Below are 20,524 nucleotides of genomic sequence, written 5' to 3'. Positions count from 1 at the left end.
TAGTAATTGAAATGCTATCAGTAGTGCGAATCTGTCCCATTTCGCTTCGTTAGAAAATTTGTGAAACTCCGAAAAATTTGCAAAAGGCATTGCCATCAACGGGTGACTTTTTTTTTTACACGTGACAATTTTTGTGCATGGCATTTTTTTTACATGCAATTGTTTATTACTCCAAAAGCATTAAAGTCAATGGCGTTTTTTGTCTCAGCGACATTTTTTTTTGGCAACTTTTTTGTCTCTGCAAATTTGCTGATGGTGAAATGTGGATTTTCGGTGCAAATCCATTTCTGGCGAAGAAAATAGTTCCAAATTAGTTTGGAAGAGAGTTGAACACTCATGAAACTGAAGGTATCGGCCTCATGGTAGCCACACAGCACTGATAATATCTAATATCTTTAAATTAACAGTAGAGGACACATTGTCCCATGTATCTAATCTATTGCTTGATAAAAACCAACTGAAGTTCTCTTCGGCAGAGAAGCAGACAAGGACAGAAACATGAAGCTCTTTATATACAACACGGCCCAATATTACAGTGATACAAACATGACGGCTTACACTTAGCACATTGCATTATACTTCTGGATATGACTGTACATATCTTAGCAATACAGTTTTTTTTCTCAAATCAGTCAAATAATTGACAGATAAGATTAAATGAAATTATTTAACCTTTGGGTTGATTGCCAATATGTGTCTGACTTTAAATGAAGTATGTTTATTTGTTGTCCTTTTCCACTGGAAGAATATTAAGGTAACTCAGGAAGCCATCTTTAGAACAATGTACCAGGCAAGAAGAGAGACAGAAAGTAACAGCTGGGCTAGCAGTCATAGACAAGAGGAATCTGGCTGATTGGTATATTTCAGTACACTGTAAAATTATAACACAAATGTACCGTTTTGCGATGATTTAGTAAACTGCATTACATAAAAACTACACTAATAAACCTTCGGTAACACAGTTTTCTTACTGCCTTGTGTTTTCCCAAGTGAGTCCCCAAGGACTTGTAAAACACTCTTGTATTTTTATTTATTTATTTTTAGATGTACTAGGGAAAACAAAGTGAAGTTTTCCAGTGCTTCATTCGTGCTTGTATATATAAGGAGAATTAATCCAGCAGAATTTCTCTAGTAAAGAAGTAAGCAGTATGTAGCGCCAAATTTCCCTGACTGAAAGGGATTACCTTTGATTTATACTTCCTTGCGTGTTGATATAGCTTGCCTTTATGTGCTGTAACATGAGAATAAAACCACCAAATGCCACAGATTGGAACATAACAGGCCTTCTTGAACTAACAATGGAGAAAACCAACAGAAAGACAGAAAACATAAACAAATGAAATTTACTCTTATTCCTTGATTGCATAAATTACCCAAATTACAAGAGTAGCTTTTTTGCTTGGATCCCATATAATTATACAATTAGTCAATTACCTTTGTTGTCCGACTGAAAGCTCAACAAAAGCTAGACATGCACATGACTGCTTCTTCTTATGCTTCATGTCAATACCTTAATTAAATACGCAGTATACAATACAAAGAAAAGAACATCTTCTCTGAAAGTAAATACTTTTAGAGATCTCAGCTGGCTATACACGTAATGATTTATCTTTACTTGACGGGCAATTTCAGTGTGATCTGACAAAATTTTGAATTATCGCAAAGTCGGTGTGCACTGAATGATCGTATATCTAGCGATATTTCATCCGACACCAAGGATACACCAAACAGGTTCTACGTCACATCTTCTTCTGGTTTGGACTTCAACTAGACAATAGGGCTGATTCACTAAAGTGCGTTAATTTTTATTGCATGCTTTTTTGCGTTAAAATAGACGCGACAATTAGCGCGCGATTCACTACAGTATTATAGCATGCGTTAATAAGCGCGCAGAAAATACTACTAACGCATGATTCACAAACACTAAGATGCGCTAAATATTGCATTAGACTATGCTAAAATTAACACCTACTTGAGGCAGGCGGTAATTATAGAAAAGTACAGTTAATGAGCTTTTGGCAATAAAATATGGACTTTGCAGTGTTATTTATTCAAGTCTGTGTTGGCCCTAGAGTGATGTAGCCTCCAGTTTGCCGCATATAAATAGTAGGATATAAATAGTAGCCGCATATAAATAGTAGCATATAAATAGTAGCATATAAATAGTAGCCACATATAAATAGTAGCATATAAATATTTATATGTGGCTACTATTTATACGCGGCGACTATTAGCGCACATAATAATAGCCGTTAATTAGCGCGCATGCGGTAAACGCCGCATGCAGCATCGTGCATAAATTAACGCAAGTATGCTTATAGTGAATTGAGTGTTAAGTGGCGAAAATTTAGACGCGATAAACTTTTTAACGCACGCTATAAATAGCGCACGTTTTAACGCACTTTAGTGAATCAGCCCTAATATCTCTTGAAATGATCATTTTTGCTGATGGACAAATTGTACTTTTAAATGATAAGCACAGTCATATGATAAAGAAACATCTTTTACAAATCTACATGTGTATGGCCACCTTTAATGAACATGTAAGGCATCTACTGAGCAATGGAGGGTAGAAGTTGAGCTTTAATTAATATTACAATAGGAACCAGATGGCACTGCATTTCACACACATTGTAATAAGTGAAAACAATGCAGAACAGTTATATTCACACATAAACTCATTTCCATAATGACTTTGGATTAAAGGTTAATAATGTGTTTCCAACACTGGTAAAGTGTTCCTCTCAGGCCAACCCACCATGTTGTGCACAACTTCTCAAAAGATAAGAAAAAAGGAAGGCTCAGAGCTCAACTAATGCCCAAGATAATAGAGAATGGCTTGATGTTGTGCCCATAAGAATGAATTTTTTTTGACCCATGTCTCCAGAAAAAAGAAGCAGAAAATTAACTTTTGCCTATTGACCAATATAGCAATACCCTGGGTCAGATTTACTACAGTTTGAATTGGACATTCCTTAAGGATTCCCAGGAATTCAAATTTTAGCACATTTACACAATTTCTTCATTGTTAGGTAAGTTCTCCTGACTGGCAGGAAAGTGTTGTCAGTTGGATAAAATGTGTTCAGTTGTTTTGAACACTATTTTGCCCTCTGGGGTGTTAGTGATCAGCAGCAGCTCTAACATCTCTCTGAATTGGTTCTCCTGGGTACAAGTTGTAAATAAACTGTAAATACAAATTAAAGGAGCAATGATGATCATTTACTAGTCGCATCAGCTACCAAACTATAGTCACAAGTTTACAAGTTTTCATTGACACTAAAATAAGTCCTAAACCTAAAGCTTTTCCGAATCACTACAAGACCCTTTTTTGAGCGATGTTACAAAGAAAGTATTGCCATTCAAAACTATTGGAGTTGCTTAAAGAAAAATCCATTGGGCGGGAAGTCGCTGCGATTGTTTGCAAATTTCCCCATTGGAAATGCCAGGGAATTATTAAGCGCTGACTTGTGGGAAATAGAATTGCCTCTGGTGTTAAAATCTCTAGGAACTCTGCGTAGAATACAAATTACTGCACACAATGATAGTATCTGTTTACAGTTTATTTCCAAGGTTAAAGGTTGTGAAGCAACAATACCTAGTACAGGTATAGGACCAGTTATCCAGAATGCTCGGGACCAAGGGTATTCCAGATAAGGGGTCTTTTACGTAATTTGGATCTCTATACCTTAAGTCTACTAAAATATAAAATGTTAATTTAACCCGGTAGGATTGTTTTGCATCCAATAAGGATTATTTATATCTTACTGTAGTTGAAGTCAATTATAAGGTACTGTTTTATTACTACAGAGAAAAAGGGAATCGTTTTTTAAATTCTGAATTACTTGATTAAAATGGAGTCTATGGGAGACGGGCTTTCCGTAATTCTGAGCTTTCTGGATAATGGGTTTCCGAATAAGGGATCCCATACCTGTATTTTAGAAAAGAATAGCAATGAGCGATTTTTTTTTCACCAGACATGGATTGGCAGTGGATTTCCACTTCTCACCATTGGCAAATTTTTTTTGTGCCTCAATCTGTCAATATGGGAAATTTGCGGTCGTGTCAAAAAAGGCTCTGTTGTGCCAAAAAAAGCACCGTTATGAAAGTTAAGTGGCTCAGTTCTTAACCAAAATGGAGGAGGGAAACCTTCAAGGGCTCACCGTTAATTAATATTAGCCCAGGTGTATAAACCCCAGGCTCTTCTTCCCTAAAAGTCTGTGTAGAACTAATAAAACAGTAGCTCACCCAGTAACTTAACTCGTCTGGGTGTAAAAACCCCGCACCCTCCACCTCCAACTCAAAGCTTCAAAATACTGCCGAAGAGATATGGTGGTTCGGGTGCAGCGCCCCAAACCCGTAGCTTAAGGGGGAACATCAAACTAAATTGCAGATAAATGTAACTCGCTCCTTGGTCCACCATAAAACTTTTCTTTATTGCAGAGGTCTAAAACAATAAAGTTTAGATTTCTGCAATAAAGACAAGTTTTATGGTGGACCAAGGAGCGAGTTCCATTTCTCTGCAATTTGGTTCAAGTATACTGATATCTAGAATATAGTTACAGGAAGGAAGCAAATTGAAATAAATATTTCTAACGAAACTGAATCTTTTTGCAAACATAAATTAATGTATGTCTATGTTTATTTAATTAACTAAACAATTGTGCTCAACTGATGCATTTTTTTTATACAAAGATAGCGTCCTTTCGATTCTATTTATTTTCATTCATTCTATTTTTATTTTATTGATTTTATCATTATTTATTATGATTATTTATTCATTGTATTAAAATAAAATGACATGCTAATATATCAATTTATGAGGTTAAAAAAAACGGTTACAGTCAGTAAAACCCATTGTTGTGATTTTTGGCACTGCAATGCTTCCCTTAAAAATGAAAACCGCTGCCTTGGAACTTCTAGTAAGAAACAACATGCCTAAAATAGCCATTAGCGTGTTTGTTCCCCAGGAGGAATTGTAACCAACTCTTGCACATAATTGTATTGTTTATCCTGTGAATATCCCCAATATAAAACAGTGCTAATCTTTGTGGCTGTAGTAAAACTTGATCTAGTGTGGGACAAAATAATTAAGTGTCAGCGTTTAGATATATGATGCAAGAGGCAGCAAGAATAATCCTGCTTGTACGTCACTGATAATTCAGTTTATGGCTGAGTGGTAATGGAAGTTCAGATTATTAGCTGAAAGGTGCAGTATTTTATCTCTTTCCGTGTTTGACCATGGCACATATTTACTTGTTGTTTTGTGCTTTCTTTCCCTTTCAGTATTGACCTATTAAAGGTTTAATAACACAGTTCCTTTGATGTATGACTCAGTTTTGTAACTGGGTGAAAAGGAGTAGTTTAGTTGAATGTTTCAGCGCAGAACATTTATATAAAGCCATGTAATAACATATAAATCATCTATATATTTTTACTTTTTAACTATATTATTTTTTTTGTAAATAACTCAGCTATTGTTTTTATTCTAACTATACACTAGAATCCAATAGTCTTAAATAACTAGGAGGCAGATTTATCAATCAAGTTTTTTTCTCCCAATTCAAGTTTTCGCAGCAAAAACATGATGCTGAAAAATTTGCAAAACTGCAGAAGAAGTTGCAAGACTGCAAAAGTTCACAAAATGCATCAAGGCCAATGGGTGATTTTTTGCCAAAATGCACAAAATACTTTGGTGTCAATGGGCATTTTTTTTCTAGGCAAATTGTAGCTGCAGTTTCATACAAAAAAAATTGTCAATATCAAATCACAAAATTCTGACACAAAAAAAGTCTGTTCATTACTACTGATCACAGTTATTTTTGAATTCAGGTTTTCCAAATGAGACAGTTAGAGATTCAGAAAAAAACAAAGTAAATTGAATTAAAAAAAAATTGCCATTGAAAACTGCCAAGTTACTGGGTGATTATCGTCCCCTTAAAGGAGAAGCAAAGTCATTTGGGAATTTTATCGCCAATAGATTTGCCACATTAGTGCCACCTAGAACACTATATTTATTCTGCAGAAAGCGTTACCATACCCGAGTAAACATCCCTGGAAGCTTTCTCTGTTTGTTAAAGATTGCAACGGCCATTTTAGCTTTCCTAGGGGTGGAGGGAGTGAGTTTTATGTATTCTTATGGGAGGGGGGAGCAGGAGAGGGGTGAGGGGAAAGAACTGTGCAGGCTCTGGCCCCGGGAATGAAGGATTTTTCTGAGAGAGGAAGTCAGATACCCTAAGAACATGTTTCCAAAGAAGAAGACAAGAAATCCTGTGTTTTTTTTGATAGAGGACTCAGTGCAGCTTTTCTGTGAGTGTTTATGACTGTATTTCATAGACTTTTCTGATAAAGCTTACTTAGATTTTACCTTTCCTTCTCCATTAAGGGCAGATGGACAGTTTATGTGCATAGTTGGGTTTCTTTCAGGTACCCTGGCACTCTCCCACATGCTGTACTTAATTAAGACAACCAGTTTATGGACTTCAGATAAGAATTGACCCTACTGAATGTGTATGTGGTAGGGACCTCAGAGTTTAGGCTCAATGGTAATAAGGATGGATGTAAGTATTCAACTGAATCTCTTTTCTCAGCTGCAAAAGATGTTGGTATGTTGAAGCCAAATAAAGTATTATACAGGTATAGGACCCTTTATCCAGAATGCTCAGGACCAAGGGTATTCCAGATAAGGGGTCTGCTAAAAATCAATAAAACATTAATTAACCCCAATAAGATTGTTTTGCATCCAATAAGGATTAATTATATCTTAGTTGGGATCAAGTACAGGTACTGTTTTATTATTACAGAGAAAAGGGAATCATTTAACCATTAAATAAACCCAATAGGGCTGTTCTGCCCCCAATAAGGGGTAATTATATCTTAGTTGGGATCAAGTACAGGTACTGTTTTATTATTACAGAGAAAAGGGAATCATTTAACCATTAAATAAACCCAATAGGGCTGTTCTGCCCCCAATAAGGGGTAATTATATCTTAGTTGGGATCAAGTACAGGTACTGTTTTATTATTACAGAGAAAAGGGAATCATTTAACCATTAAATAAACCCAATAGGGCTGTTCTGCCCCAATAAGGGGTAATTATATCTTAGTTGGGATCAAGTACAGGTACTGTTTTATTATTACAGAGAAAAGGGAATCATTTAACCATTAAATAAACCCAATAGGGCTGTTCTGCCCCCAATAAGGGGTAATTATATCTTAGTTGGGATCAAGTACAGGTACTGTTTTATTATTACAGAGAAAAGGGAATCATTTAACCATGAAATAAACCCAATAGGGCTGTTCTGCCCCCAATAAGGGGTAATTATATCTTAGTTGGGATCAAGTGCAGGTACTGTTTTATTATTACAGAGAAAAGGGAATCATTTAACCATTAAATAAACCCAATAGGACTGTTCTGCCCCCAATAAGGGGTAATTATACCTTAGTTGGGATCAAGTACAAGGTGCTGTTTTATTATTACAGAGAAAAAGGAAATCAGTTTTAAAATTCTGAATTATTTGATTAAAATGGAGTCTATGGGAGAGGAGCTTTCCGTAATTCGGAGCTTTTTGGATAACGGGTTTCCGGATAAGGGGTCTGATACCTGTACTACATATGCAGACTGAAAATATTTCCACATGCCATGTTATTCTCTATTTATTATTTTTCTAGGGAAAACACAGGGGTTCAAAAGTTTGGAGAACATCAGTCTGCATAGTATGATTTATTTCATAGATTTCAGATTCTTTTGCAAAGAGTAAGAACCCTGAAGCATAGACTTCATTCCATACAAATCAACATAAGCCCCATCTCAGAGAAATCAGTGGCCAGAAGATGAGATTGTATGTCCTAGAGGGCTTTTAGTGCCAATACAAATATGCTGTAACTATTTCTTCCCTCCTTGTAAAGAAAATCAATAAATTGTAAAATTCTTAAAATAAAGCATGGCCAGTACTTTCTTAAATGTTTTTCCTAGTTTAAAGAAACTACATTAAATATAAAAAAAATTCTCCTATAAAAAAATCAATATTTGCACTGAAAAAATATAGCCAAAAACAGGTTACAAGCAAACAGCTCTATGCACAAGAGAGGCACTAAAACTCCAGTGAGGGGTGTGTAAAGATGTAAAGGTATGGGACCCATTATCCGGAAACCCGTTATTCAGAATTATGGGAAGGCCATCTCCCATAGACTCCATTATAATCAAATAATGCACATTTTCTCTGTAATAATAAAACAGTCCCTTGTACTTGATCCCAACTAAGATATAATTACCCCTTATTGGGGGCAGAACAGCCCTATTGGGTTTATTTAATGGTTAAAGGATTCCCTTTTCTCTGTAATAATAAAACAGTACCTGTACTTGATCCCAACTAAGATATAATTACCCCTTATTGGGGGCAGAACAGCCCTATTGGGTTTATTTAATGGTTAAATGATTCCCTTTTCTCTGTAATAATAAAACAGTACCTGTACTTGATCCCAACTAAGATATAATTACCCCTTATTGGGGCAGAACAGCCCTATTGGGTTTATTTAATGGTTAAATGATTCCCTTTTCTCTGTAATAATAAAACAGTACCTGTACTTGATCCCAACTAAGATATAATTACCCCTTATTGGGGGCAGAACAGTCCTATTTAGTTTATTTAATGGTTAAATGATTCCCTTTTCTCTGTAATAATAAAAACAGTACCTGTACTTGATCCCAACTAAGATATAATTACCCCTTATTGGGGGCAGAACAGCCCTATTGGGTTTATTTAATGGTTAAATGATTCCCTTTTCTCTGTAATAATAAAACTGTACCTTGTACTTGATCCCAACTAAGATATAATTACCCCTTATTGAAGGCAAAACAATCCTATTGGGTTTATTCAGTACTTGAATGATTTTTAGTAGACTTAAGTTATGGAGATCCAAATTACAGAAAGATCCCTTACCCGGAAAACCCCAGGTCCCGAGCATTCTGGATAACAGGTCCCATACCTGTACCACAAAGTAACATAAATGGATCTTATATATACAGAAAGTGTTATTCTTTGTCTTGTAACAAAGTATGGCTGAATGCAACCAAATGAGAGTTGCCTTTCTCTAAAACATGATGATGTCAACAAGTATTTTTGATTAAAAAAAATCATCGGACCCCAGCATGCAGTCGCCCTGTATATCTCAGGGTTCAGCTTCATGTGCGTTTCATGTTACCATATATCATTAATTTGGACACCACATATTACAACACTTTTCAGGGACCATCATATCCTCCAAGAGAATGTTAACAAATACTTGTAGTTCACAAAAATCACCCCCCCCCCCCGCGCACACACACATGGAATAGCCCACCCTTTTATCTGGTAAATCAGATTTCAGCATTCCATAGGGTACAACAAAAATGCAACAAATCTAGGTTTCTTCAAAGGTTCTAAGCTTCATTCTTCTACATGTTTATGAATATGTACGAACACCATGGGGGGAACCAGGACCTTAGCTCTCTGAGTGGTGCTATAAGAGACTATACAGCAAACTGCAGGCCACTGGTTCAACTCCAGGCAGGATATTACAGGGTTACAGTCTAGAATAATAAGAAGGTTTGAGTAGGCTCATACCAAGCAAATACTTTAATTACTAGTACTTGTACTGCTTTCTTCTCCAACCTAAACAGCACTCAGCATTTCTGTTGGTGACTTGTCACTTAGTCATTCAATACTTTACGCCAAAAACTGCACAAGAGAGAACACATGGTATAGAAGAAACCTAGAGGATGATGGCTTCAGTTTTAAAAGATTCAGAAGGATGGGGTTCTCTGGGACAAAAAGTACCACTGCAAGACACTCACAACATTTATATTCTGAGACAATTTTCAAAATGTTCTTCATTTTTTATTTTTTTGTGGTTTTTTAATTATTTAGCTTTTTGTACAGTCACTTCTCCAATATGAAATTGCAGGCTGCTAGGGTTCAGTTTACACTAGCAACCAAGCAATGATTTAAAAGTGAGACTTTTTGAATAGAAAAAAGGCCTAAATGGAAAAATAAACATCAACAAACATGAAATTGTAGCCTAGCAATGGCTGCTGGGGTCAGTGACCCCCATATAAAACCTAGAAAGAGGCAGAAGGGAAATTAAATAATGCAAAAAAAAAAAAATACTTTTAAGAAAAAGAACAATTTAAAGGTTTCTAAGAGTTGGGAATTCTATAACATATTAAAGTAAATGTAAAGTTGAAGTACCACATTAAGCAGTAATCCTTTTGGCCATGAACAAAGCGGCTCATCTCCCTGACAATCACTAATATTTAATGACAATTGTTGGAAAGAATATATATCATTCTGATTATTATGTAGAACCTTTGATTTATGAACATAATGTTCAAGCACATTTTTTTCCCCAACTTTCTGAAGCATTGAATTTCCTTAGCCCTTCTGGCGGGCAGATTATTCTCTCATGGATCATTGCTCCGTTCCCCTTGCAGCTGGGTTTCCAGGTACTGTATAACAGCAATATGATCTTGCCGTGCAGTACAAGGGAATCATTCTGTGAAGCAGAGGAACCCATGTGTTATTTAACATGAACACCAAAGCAATTGGAACAAGTAAAGCAAAGGATGGAATTATATAATTTCACTCTTGCTGTGTTTTCATCCGGGTTAGAGCTTTGGTTTAAACTAATGTTTTCAGTTTAATTGATGTGATATTAGGAAGCAAAAAATACTGTAAGAATAGGAAATGGTGCATAAATATATGGTATAAATATATTATGAACTGAATGGGTTTGTCTTTAGTAGACACAGACATATTGCCTTTTTTATTTTATTGTTTGTATATTAAAATAACTGTATTTTTACCATTACCTAGCACCAAAGAATGGCTTACTGCTACCAATTCTTGCATTATCTAGTTAACATAATGAATTATAAATACAGTAGAATCGAGCAGTAACGGTATAATTATTCTCTTTGCTGTTGGGATTTTAATGATATGACCACAAAACAGGTCAGAGTGGGTTAAACAGATGTTTAACCCACTGACGCTTTCAGTCACCATCCAGATCTAAGAAATCATGCATGAAGGAGAGACCTTTGTTTCCCAGAGTTCTTCAGCAGCATGGGAGTTGGGGAGTTGGATAGCTCAGTTTTAACATGGGTTACAATTACAGTAACAGCTCTGTGAATTGAGTTGAAATTGACATTTTATCAAAAGAATGAAATTTGCTATTGGGGCTGGAGATTCAGCAGATAATAGTAAGGCTTTTACCTAATGAAGTGGGGACCAACTCAAACATGTCACACAGGGAGGCTACTGAAGCACTACCCAATATGTATAGAATTATTAGCTTGTGCTACTGTACCTATTCCTTAATAGGGCTGCATGATCTCTCTAGTAACATGACTGCCACAGGCAGTAGTAGCTGCCATATAACTGCAAGGTTGTCACTTACAGGAACATGTCTCTCTAGGAATGCCGTATAACCTCTTTTTCTCTTATTATATACTGTATATATATATAAAGTCTCGCAGAAAGCACTCCAAGGGAATATAAAAGTCAAAAAAGTTTATTTAGACACAAATGTCAATATATATTGATATATATATATAAATACCACCTTTAGAAATAGACAATAATAAGCATTATTTTACACATTATGGTGTGATATGTGGTCTCTCTTTCTCCCCACCCTGTTCCGATTTTAAGAATGTCTGTAATGTAAAGGCAATGGGCAAAAGTATTAGCAATGGGCGAAAGTATTAGCAGTGCGTCTGTCAGGAAGGGGTTAAAGCGGGGGGGGGGGGCAGTCTGCACAGCACTGATAACCCTGAGCTAAAACAATGTTTTAACATTAAGTTAATTTACACTATGAGGGGCATTTAGGGGTTTTCAGGGGTTTTTTGAAACTGGCTTTTGTATGACAATACGCAAAAATCACGTTTTTTTGCATTTTTTCACAACTTTTTTTTTCATTTGTGCTTTTTAAATTCAGATCCTTTGATAAATGACTGACATTTGTGGAAATGAGTTAAGAAGAATGCTGGTAATGGGCCTCTCCGTGTATTAAAGGGGAATTCAGGTGTTGGTAATAACAGAAATAACCTCACACAGTTTATTATGTTGGTAGCAAACTTAAGCACCACTTAATCTGTATTTCATACTCAATTAACACAAAGATTAAACCCTTTTTGGTGGTCACTAACCAGTAACAAGTTTTTTCTTTATTTGCATTATATTATACTCTATATGTTTTCTAATAATGTTCTCAGTTCTCAACTGAATAATATTAATTTAAATTTAACAATATTGTTTTTTACATTAGTCCCATTTGTAGTATAAGGACCAAGCCTCTGTTCCTCCTGGTCCCACCAAGGGACCCAAAACAATAGAACAAGGAACCACCAGAACAAATGTCATATAGCTTTCTTATATAGCATATTCATGTAAGTTATGGCCTAACCAACTTCTGAATAGCAAAAATGATGTTGAAAATTAGAGTTACTAAACAAATTGATATGCTAGGACTTCTCACTTTGGAAACAGTACCAATAAAGGAAGTAGCACATGGTTCAGAGTGTGGTAAAAATCCCATTTGCACACCATTTTAGTGTAAAAGGTTGTGTCGTAGGGTACAACCTGCAGGACAAGGCGAGTAAAATATTTTTTGGCATTTTGCACCCTGCTTAAAACTTTACAAATCAGAATATAAATCAGAATCAATAAATATGAGACAAAATAAAAGTATTTGTGCGAAAATTCAACATTTTCAGTGCTCTGAAACAATAAAAATGATTGGCTGTTTGCACCGGTAACTTATATTTACATCTAAGGGGGCATTTACTAAGGTTGATTTGACTTTTTTGCACAAAAATTGTGTCACAGAAAAAAAAATGTGATTCGTTGTTTAGAAAGCTTAAGTTGTCCTCAATAAAAAATGATATATAGTTTTTTTTGGTAAAATTGCCCCCATAACGTAAAAGAACACAAAATGTTCAAAAATTGACTGGCAATACAAGTACCAGCAGCCCCAAATCTTCTAGGAGTGAAAGGGTTAAAGACAATACTAGGGTTAGTTTGCTGTTTAGCTCTATTGTGTGATCACCATAGCAACCACAAGTAAACAAAAGCTCATTAGTATGCGGCCTCCATGGCAACACTGATAAGACTCTGATAAGATAAGTTTGCTTATCTTCTATTGTGTGGTTGCCATAGCAACTGCATTGTGACATCACTGATAAGTAAACACAAGCTCATTAGTATGCGGTCACCATGGCAACACTGATAAGATCAGTTTTCTTATCTTCTATTGTGTGGTCGCCATAGCAACTGCATTGTGACATCACTGATAAGTAAACACAAGCTCATTAGTATGCAGTTACCATGGCAACCACAGGCTATATAAGGCCGACACTGGGCACAGAGCTCAGTTCGAAGTGAGACTTGCTTCGAACAACATCTGCTGACTAGAGCTCAGCAACCTTTCCTTAACAATGAATTTTCCACCTTTCATTGCTTTACTTATCCTATTGGAACAATGTTTTCATTCATCTGATAGATCATCACTGACCCAGAAAGTAATTCTGACACCAGAAGAATTTGAATTATTGAGAAATGTTAAAGATACAGAAATTGAAGAGATCTACCCATTGGGTTCAGTTATCCTAATGGTATTTTCCTTGGCAGTTACCATTAACTGGACTGTTGGCCGTTATTGGGGACATCCCTACAGAAGGGGGGCGGGTTGGGCCCATCTAATATCAGTAATGATATTCACAGCCCTTCTTTATACCCGTCACACATCACTGGAGTTTCACAAAGGAAACCCAGAATATGAAGATATAGAGAATGACGAAGATGAAGAGAATGAGGAGAACTTGTTAGTTTATCTCTTTGCTCTCCTTGTATTTATCTTTGTATTCGCCATTGACTGGTGTTGGAGTAACATTGCTAAAAAGCTCACTGGTGTTTCTCCCAGCCAGACCAGCCATAAGAGGCATCTAGAAGAGAGGCCCTTGGTTGGTCAAGGCTTACTTGGAGAAGAGGAACTGCAACGACATCTTCCACAAAAAACTCTGAGGATATTTATTGCCACCTGGAATATGAATGAAAAAAAGGATCTTCCAGAGAGACTGGATGATTTCCTATTTCCATTGGGCGCCGAGTCTGCACAAGACATGTATGTAATCGGAGTGCAAGAAGGCTGCCCCAACAGGCAAGAATGGCAAAACCGTCTGCAGCTGACACTGGGGCATCGTTATGTCTTGCTCCACTCAGCAGCTCACGGTGTCCTGTACCTGTCTCTGTTTATCAGGCGAGATCTCGTGTGGTTCTGCTCTGAGGTTGAATGTGCAACTGTCACTACGAGATTCTTCCCACTGATTAAGACCAAAGGGGCTGTGGCTGCTTCATGTACATTCTTTGGAACCTCATTCCTTTTTATCAATGCCCACTTTGCGGCAGGAGATTCCAAAGTAAAGCAAAGAATCCAAAATTATGAGAAAATAATCAAAGATCTGCAGCTCCCAAAAAATGTTCCTGACACAAACCCCGTTTACTCTGATCCCGACGATGCGACGAGCCGGTTTGACGAAGTCTTCTGGTTTGGGGACTTCAATTTCCGCTTGAGCAAGAGTCGGAGTGAAGTTGATTCCATCCTAGAGAACCTTCCAGAGAATGATATGAGGTCCCTCCTGCAGTACGATCAGCTGTCAGAAGAGGTGACTAAAGGTTCTATATTCAAAGGATTTAAGGAGGGCGAAATCCATTTCCGCCCCACATATAGATTTAATATCGGATCCGATGACTATGACACCAGTAAGAAACAGAGGACGCCTTCCTACACTGATCGAGTGATGTACAAGAGCCGGAATCAGGATGATATCCATGTTCTGAAATATGGCTCTTGTTCCCTTATGAGACAATCGGACCACAAACCTGTTTTTGGACTATTTGAAGTATTGATAAAACCAGGGTCCAATAACATTCCTTAGACTGTTTGAAAGACAACTTTATTTAATGGGGCTAAAAAAAACTGACATTAAAGACAAGAAATGAGAAAACCGAAAAACCATAAGTCTATTGGCGTGGGGAGGGTGGGAGGGCCAATGACTTGGTTTTCTTTGCCTTTGAATAAAACACATAAATAAAGAACCTGTACATTTTGTGAATATCGCCAGTGCTGGCATTTTAAGTCAATTCCTATAGCCAGCATGGGAGGGATGGCAAGGGGGCGATTTCACACAATAATCATTCTGGGCAAAAAAAAAGCCAAATGATTAAGTTGCTACAACCAAAACTTTTTCTAAAATAATACAACAATTACCACTTATTAATATATGATGAATATATGATGATATCAGTTAACAGTTATGCTCACCATAATACACCAGCAATGGGAGGGATGGCAAGGGGTGATTTCAAACAGTAATCACAAAGGGCACAAGCCAAATGATAAACTTGCTACAACTTGCATAGAAAAGCACTTATGCCTTTATTATATCGATGTTGGCCTTGAAGATCTCTCCCATACAAAAGCTACAGCAGAAAGAACAGCCAGTAAGCCAACACTTTGGGCAGAAGATACTTTTTCTAAGATAATACAGCCAAAAATAACCTGGAGGTGCAAATCTTACCAGACCACTGTATGGAATTTACCCATGTATTTGATAATGTGAGTATTACGAGTGCTAGGAAACTGGCGCGCGCTCTTCCCTCTAGTCCCCGGGCTCGTCCTCTTCTTCGTGTGTTGGCGCACATTCTGGCGCTAAAACTCCATGCCTGCCTTTTGAGCATTGCCTGACTCGTTGCCTCTGCCTGATCCCTTTTGTACTGCATTTTTATATCAACCTTGGCAGTGTTTAGAATCCCTGTCTTCCCTGCAGCAGAAAGTCCGGGGCCCCAAAAGGGCGTCGGTGAAAACCAGGGGTTGCCAGGGCTCTTCTATTTCACCTATAAGGTTGGTACTAGCAGTCTATGGGCTTCCTCATACTACAGACCATAACAGTAACACTTGCACAGAATAAATGACAAATAAAAGAAGGAGCCCAAAAACAACAAATACATAGAACAACAGAACCTGACCCTGACTAGAGCCTATAAGATTTTCCAGTCCCATAAAACAGACCCACAATTAACTTTCATGGGTGTTTGGAGGATTTACAACATTATAACATGGCACTCTACAGCGCATGTGCTGCCTGGACCAGAAAATGTCCACTCATGTCCCTATCCCACTCCTGACCGGTGTAGCTTAGTAAACAGGCGTTTGCATTGCCAGAACGATGTCCACTTGCAAACAGGCACCGTGTCATGGAGCATCATTACATGGTGCATCACAAAGTAGCACCAAAATTATAAATAAAAAAATCTTAAAGCAGTTTGCAGGTTGGAACAGTGCCTGGTTATCGTGGTTAATCCTGCAGCCTATCCGTGGTATATTGCTTGTTAACGACCGTAGTATGTTTTGCCTGCGTGACTTAGGGTTTGAACCTGTGCTGCCTGACTCTGAGCCGGAACTGTCGACTACGATTTGCCTCTCCCTTTGGTACTACATTTTGTTTGCCTCACAGGCTTCTCTCCACTCACGCTTCCCCCAGTTCAAACCTCGGGTGGGTTTTGTGTGTATGAGCCGCTTATGTGACACTGTCATCTTGTTGTCTCCAGTAAGCGTTGGAAAACTTCTGGTAGGTCTGACAGATGGAAGAATCCGAAGCAGTTTTTAGCAAACAGGAGCACTGGCCTGGCCACCCTTCCAGTGATTATACCTTTAGTTCTCTTTTAATAATACATGGTCAGGCTCATATTTGTGGCGAGACCACAAAGGCCCAAGAATGGCCAAACTTCCATGTGGTTGTAGCACCCTCACACCCATCTTTAAAACTAGTGGCCTTATGCCTTTAAAAATGGGTGTTGGTCTCACCAATCTCTCCCCTATGAGCTAATGGTGGGAGAGGGCCCAGTGCCCTGGTCAGGAGATATAACCAGAGGTAAATACAGTAGTTAGAACCACCATATGGGGTTTACCTTGACGTGGTATGGTGGCTTGTCAATTTTATGAACATAACTTTGAAACTAATAACCCCTGCTTTTGTAAATTCACACATAGATTCTAAATACTATTTACTTGCATAGATACTAAATTACTTGAGAAACAGTAGATCAGGGAATGTGCATTGATCAATTCCCCTCTCTTGTGTATACTTGTAGCTAATTTGGCCAGATGATTTGCACTTCCATTGTACTTATATCTTTTACTTGGCCTTGGAGTGCTCCCCAACCCCCTTTTGTATAGTTTTCTACTTTAGCAGAGTAATTCTGCAGGAAGAATGGCCAAACTTCCATGTGGTTGTAGCACCCTCACACCCATCTCTAAAATTGGTGGCCTTATGCCTTTAAAAATGGGTGTTGGTCTCACCAATCTCTCTCCTATAAGCTAATGGTGGGGGAGGGCTTAGCCCTGTGAATAAAACCAGTGCCCTGGTCAGGAGATATAACCAGAAGTAAATAGTTAGAACCACCATATAGGGGTTTACCTTGACGTGGTATGGTGGCTTGTCAATTTTATGATCATAACTTTGAAACTAATAACCCCTGCTTTTGTAAATTCACACATAGATTCTAAATACTATTTACTTGCATAGATACTAAATTACTTGAGAAACAGTAGATCAGGGAATGTGCATTGATTAATCCTCCTGTTTTGTGTATACTTGTAGATAATTTGGCCAGATGAGTTGCACTTCCTTTGTACTTATATATTTTACTTAGCCTTATTATTATTAAATGGAGTGATACCACCCCCCTCCCAGCAGCCAATCAGCAGAACAATAGGAAGGGAGCAAGATAGCAGCCCCCAGTCAATATCAGAATCAGTCTGGCTTGGGACTCCTCCAGTTACATGGGAGTAGGAGAAACAATAGGTTACCTGAAAGCAGTTCTAATGTGTAGTGCTGGCTCCTTCTGAAAGCTCAGACTCAGGCACAATGCACTGAGATTGCCCCTACACACCAATATTACAACTAAAAAAAAATATTTGTTGGTTTAAGTATAAAGTTTTAAATGGTAGAGTGAATTATTTGCTATGTAAACAGTGTAATTTAGAAACAAAAAGTACCTTGCAAGTAAATGAGTATTCACATGGTAGACATGCAAAGCACAAATAAATGCCTTATTGATCCACTGTTTTCACTGCCACTCATCATTTTGTAATACTTGTAATTAAGAAAGCTTTTTTGTGCCCCCATTATAGGTGTGTTTTATTGTATTACACATAGGTGTAGCCTCAGCCTATAGGTATTGAAATAGAAAAAGTGTGAATTTTCCCCTTGGAATGCTGACTTGCATATACAGAGGTATAGACCTTTGAATACCGTTTTCCTCATGTTTGCTGATCAGAAATCATGCACTGCATTTATGATACCCAGTGAAACTAAATGTGGTCTGTAGGAGGGCTATAAAAACCCATAGTTCAACATAAGCCTAAAGATGTTTAGCACAAATATGGGAACAAAGTCAGCCCTTATCAGCACTGTTTTGCTTTGTAGGTATATACTGTATAATCATATTTCTCTATTTGTACTAGATAGGGTCTGTGTCTCATGAGTCTCCAACAGGTTATACCAAGGGGCACATTTATCAAAATGTGAGTTTAGAGCTTAATGTATAAAAACTCCCCACCCACATTCTATTCATCCATTGGGGTTTTTAGAAGCATATCTATCAATAAGTGAAAGTTAGAACTCATTTGATAAACCAGCTTCTAAAAATACCATAGGAATTAACAGAATTTGGGTGAGATTTATGTATTAAGCTCTAAACTAAAGTTATGGTTGCAGCAAAAAAGTTGCACGTCCAAAAAGCTGTGCTGTATTCACATTTCACAAACGTTTTCAGCGATACGGGACAGATTCACTTATCACAACTCAGGGCCATGAACAGACGTTTTTATTACCTGTGCTTTGTGTTTTAGCTAAAAGCATATTGTTGAACAAGTAGTTATGTGGTATGTTATACTTTACTCCCATGCTATAAATTGATGAGCGAATCTGTCCTGTTTCGCTTTGCCAAAAAATTAGCGAATCTTTCAAAAGATTTGCGAAACGGCGAAAATGTTGCTTGGCAAAACATTGGTCTTTTATGATCTGTGCTTTACATTTTAGTTTGGTCATAATACTTTGACCAAAATTTTTATATGTAAGATGTCTTGATGACCATCAAAATAACTGAACAGTAAAGAATGTCCCTTAAGATATGGTTTGGTAAGACTGTTTGTATAAGTGACACTGTTGCTAAGACCTAAAATTAGCAACACACTTGAAAGTGTCTGGAAAAGATGCTACAAAATTATTGCTGACTTTTATGATTGCTCTGAAAAGGATTTGCTTTATAAATTATTACATTTATAAAAGAACTGCTTTTTTTGTTGGATTTGTAGCTCTCATGCAGTTTCCCAGAGCAGTATTATCCTTTGTAAAATATGTCATGTGCAGAGCCCCGTGGGTATGAGTATAATTTGTGTTAGAAGTAGTAAAACCCATTGATTAGGTCAGTCTATAGATTTTACTTTTGCTAGCAGCAAGAGCCCTGATAAAAGTGATGTGCTTGGACTCTTTCAGAGCACCTCTATCTCTTTGACCTTCAGTTAGAAAAAGCACAAATGGATTACAGACGCTGCTTTTAAAATGAAACTGAAAATTACCTTTGATGAAGAAGTGGTGAGTGAAATTATTTGGCAGGTATGGAGTCGTGGTGAAATTCTGTATGAAAAAAAATGTGGTGATGAAATGCCCATAGACTCAAATGTATCGTGCAAAAAAGTCACCACGAAAAAAATGACCATAGTGTCTTTAGTCATTTGGGCAGAAAAATAAACACACATTGACTTCGAAGCATTTCATGATTTTTCAACATTTCGCAAATTTTTCCAGCAGTTTTGTGAAATTTTCAGGCGAAGCAGAAAACATTCACTCATCACTACTGATTAGTTGAAGCCTATTTTTTGTAATCTTTGACTAGTGGCTCCTAACCACATTTAAAGAAAACGGTGCATTTCCAGATTTCCCTAGGGGTACATGGAGCAGGCTTCTGAAAGTCAAAGGATAGTGATGGGCGAAATAGTTCGGCAGGCATGGATTCCCAGCCAATTTCCGGCGTTTTGCCATTCGCGGATTATTTCCCACAACAGCTTCAAAATTTGTTGTGTAAAAATGTGCTGTGCACCAAAAAATTGTCACTCACGTCAAAATAAATTGCTGCACGCATAAAAAAATGCCACCCATCCAGAAAAAATGTTGTGCATGTTGTATGTTATGCGTGCACCATTTTTTTGCCGTGTGCGGCAAAAAATTGTTGTGCATGTAAAAAAAAAAAAATGACTCGTTTGACAATTCTTTTCAGTCTTCAAAAGACTTTACGTTTATGAATTGACTGTAGTTTTTAGGGGCTTATTTACTAAGAGAGCAAAAATGTTTCCAAATCACCATTTGTTTTACCCACAATGCTAAGTAAGTAAGATGTTTAGAAATGCTAACTATAAAATACAGAATC

The 20,524-nt window shown here is 37.3% G+C and overlaps 1 protein-coding gene and 1 pseudogene across 1 annotated transcript in view; one reads left to right on the top strand and one right to left on the bottom strand.

Moving 5' to 3' along the window:
- Positions 1-20,524, bottom strand: part of macrod2 (MACRO domain containing 2) — a 1,296,131-nt gene that overhangs the window by 426,490 nt on the left and 849,117 nt on the right. The gene's annotated exons all lie outside the window — the stretch shown is intronic.
- Positions 13,744-15,034, top strand: LOC108647595 (annotated as a pseudogene).

The sequence above is a fragment of the Xenopus tropicalis genome, chromosome 5, assembly GCF_000004195.4.
Source record: "Xenopus tropicalis strain Nigerian chromosome 5, UCB_Xtro_10.0, whole genome shotgun sequence".
Taxonomy (NCBI): Eukaryota; Metazoa; Chordata; class Amphibia; order Anura; family Pipidae; genus Xenopus; species Xenopus tropicalis.
This window is presented reverse-complemented; position numbering and strand designations above follow the sequence as displayed.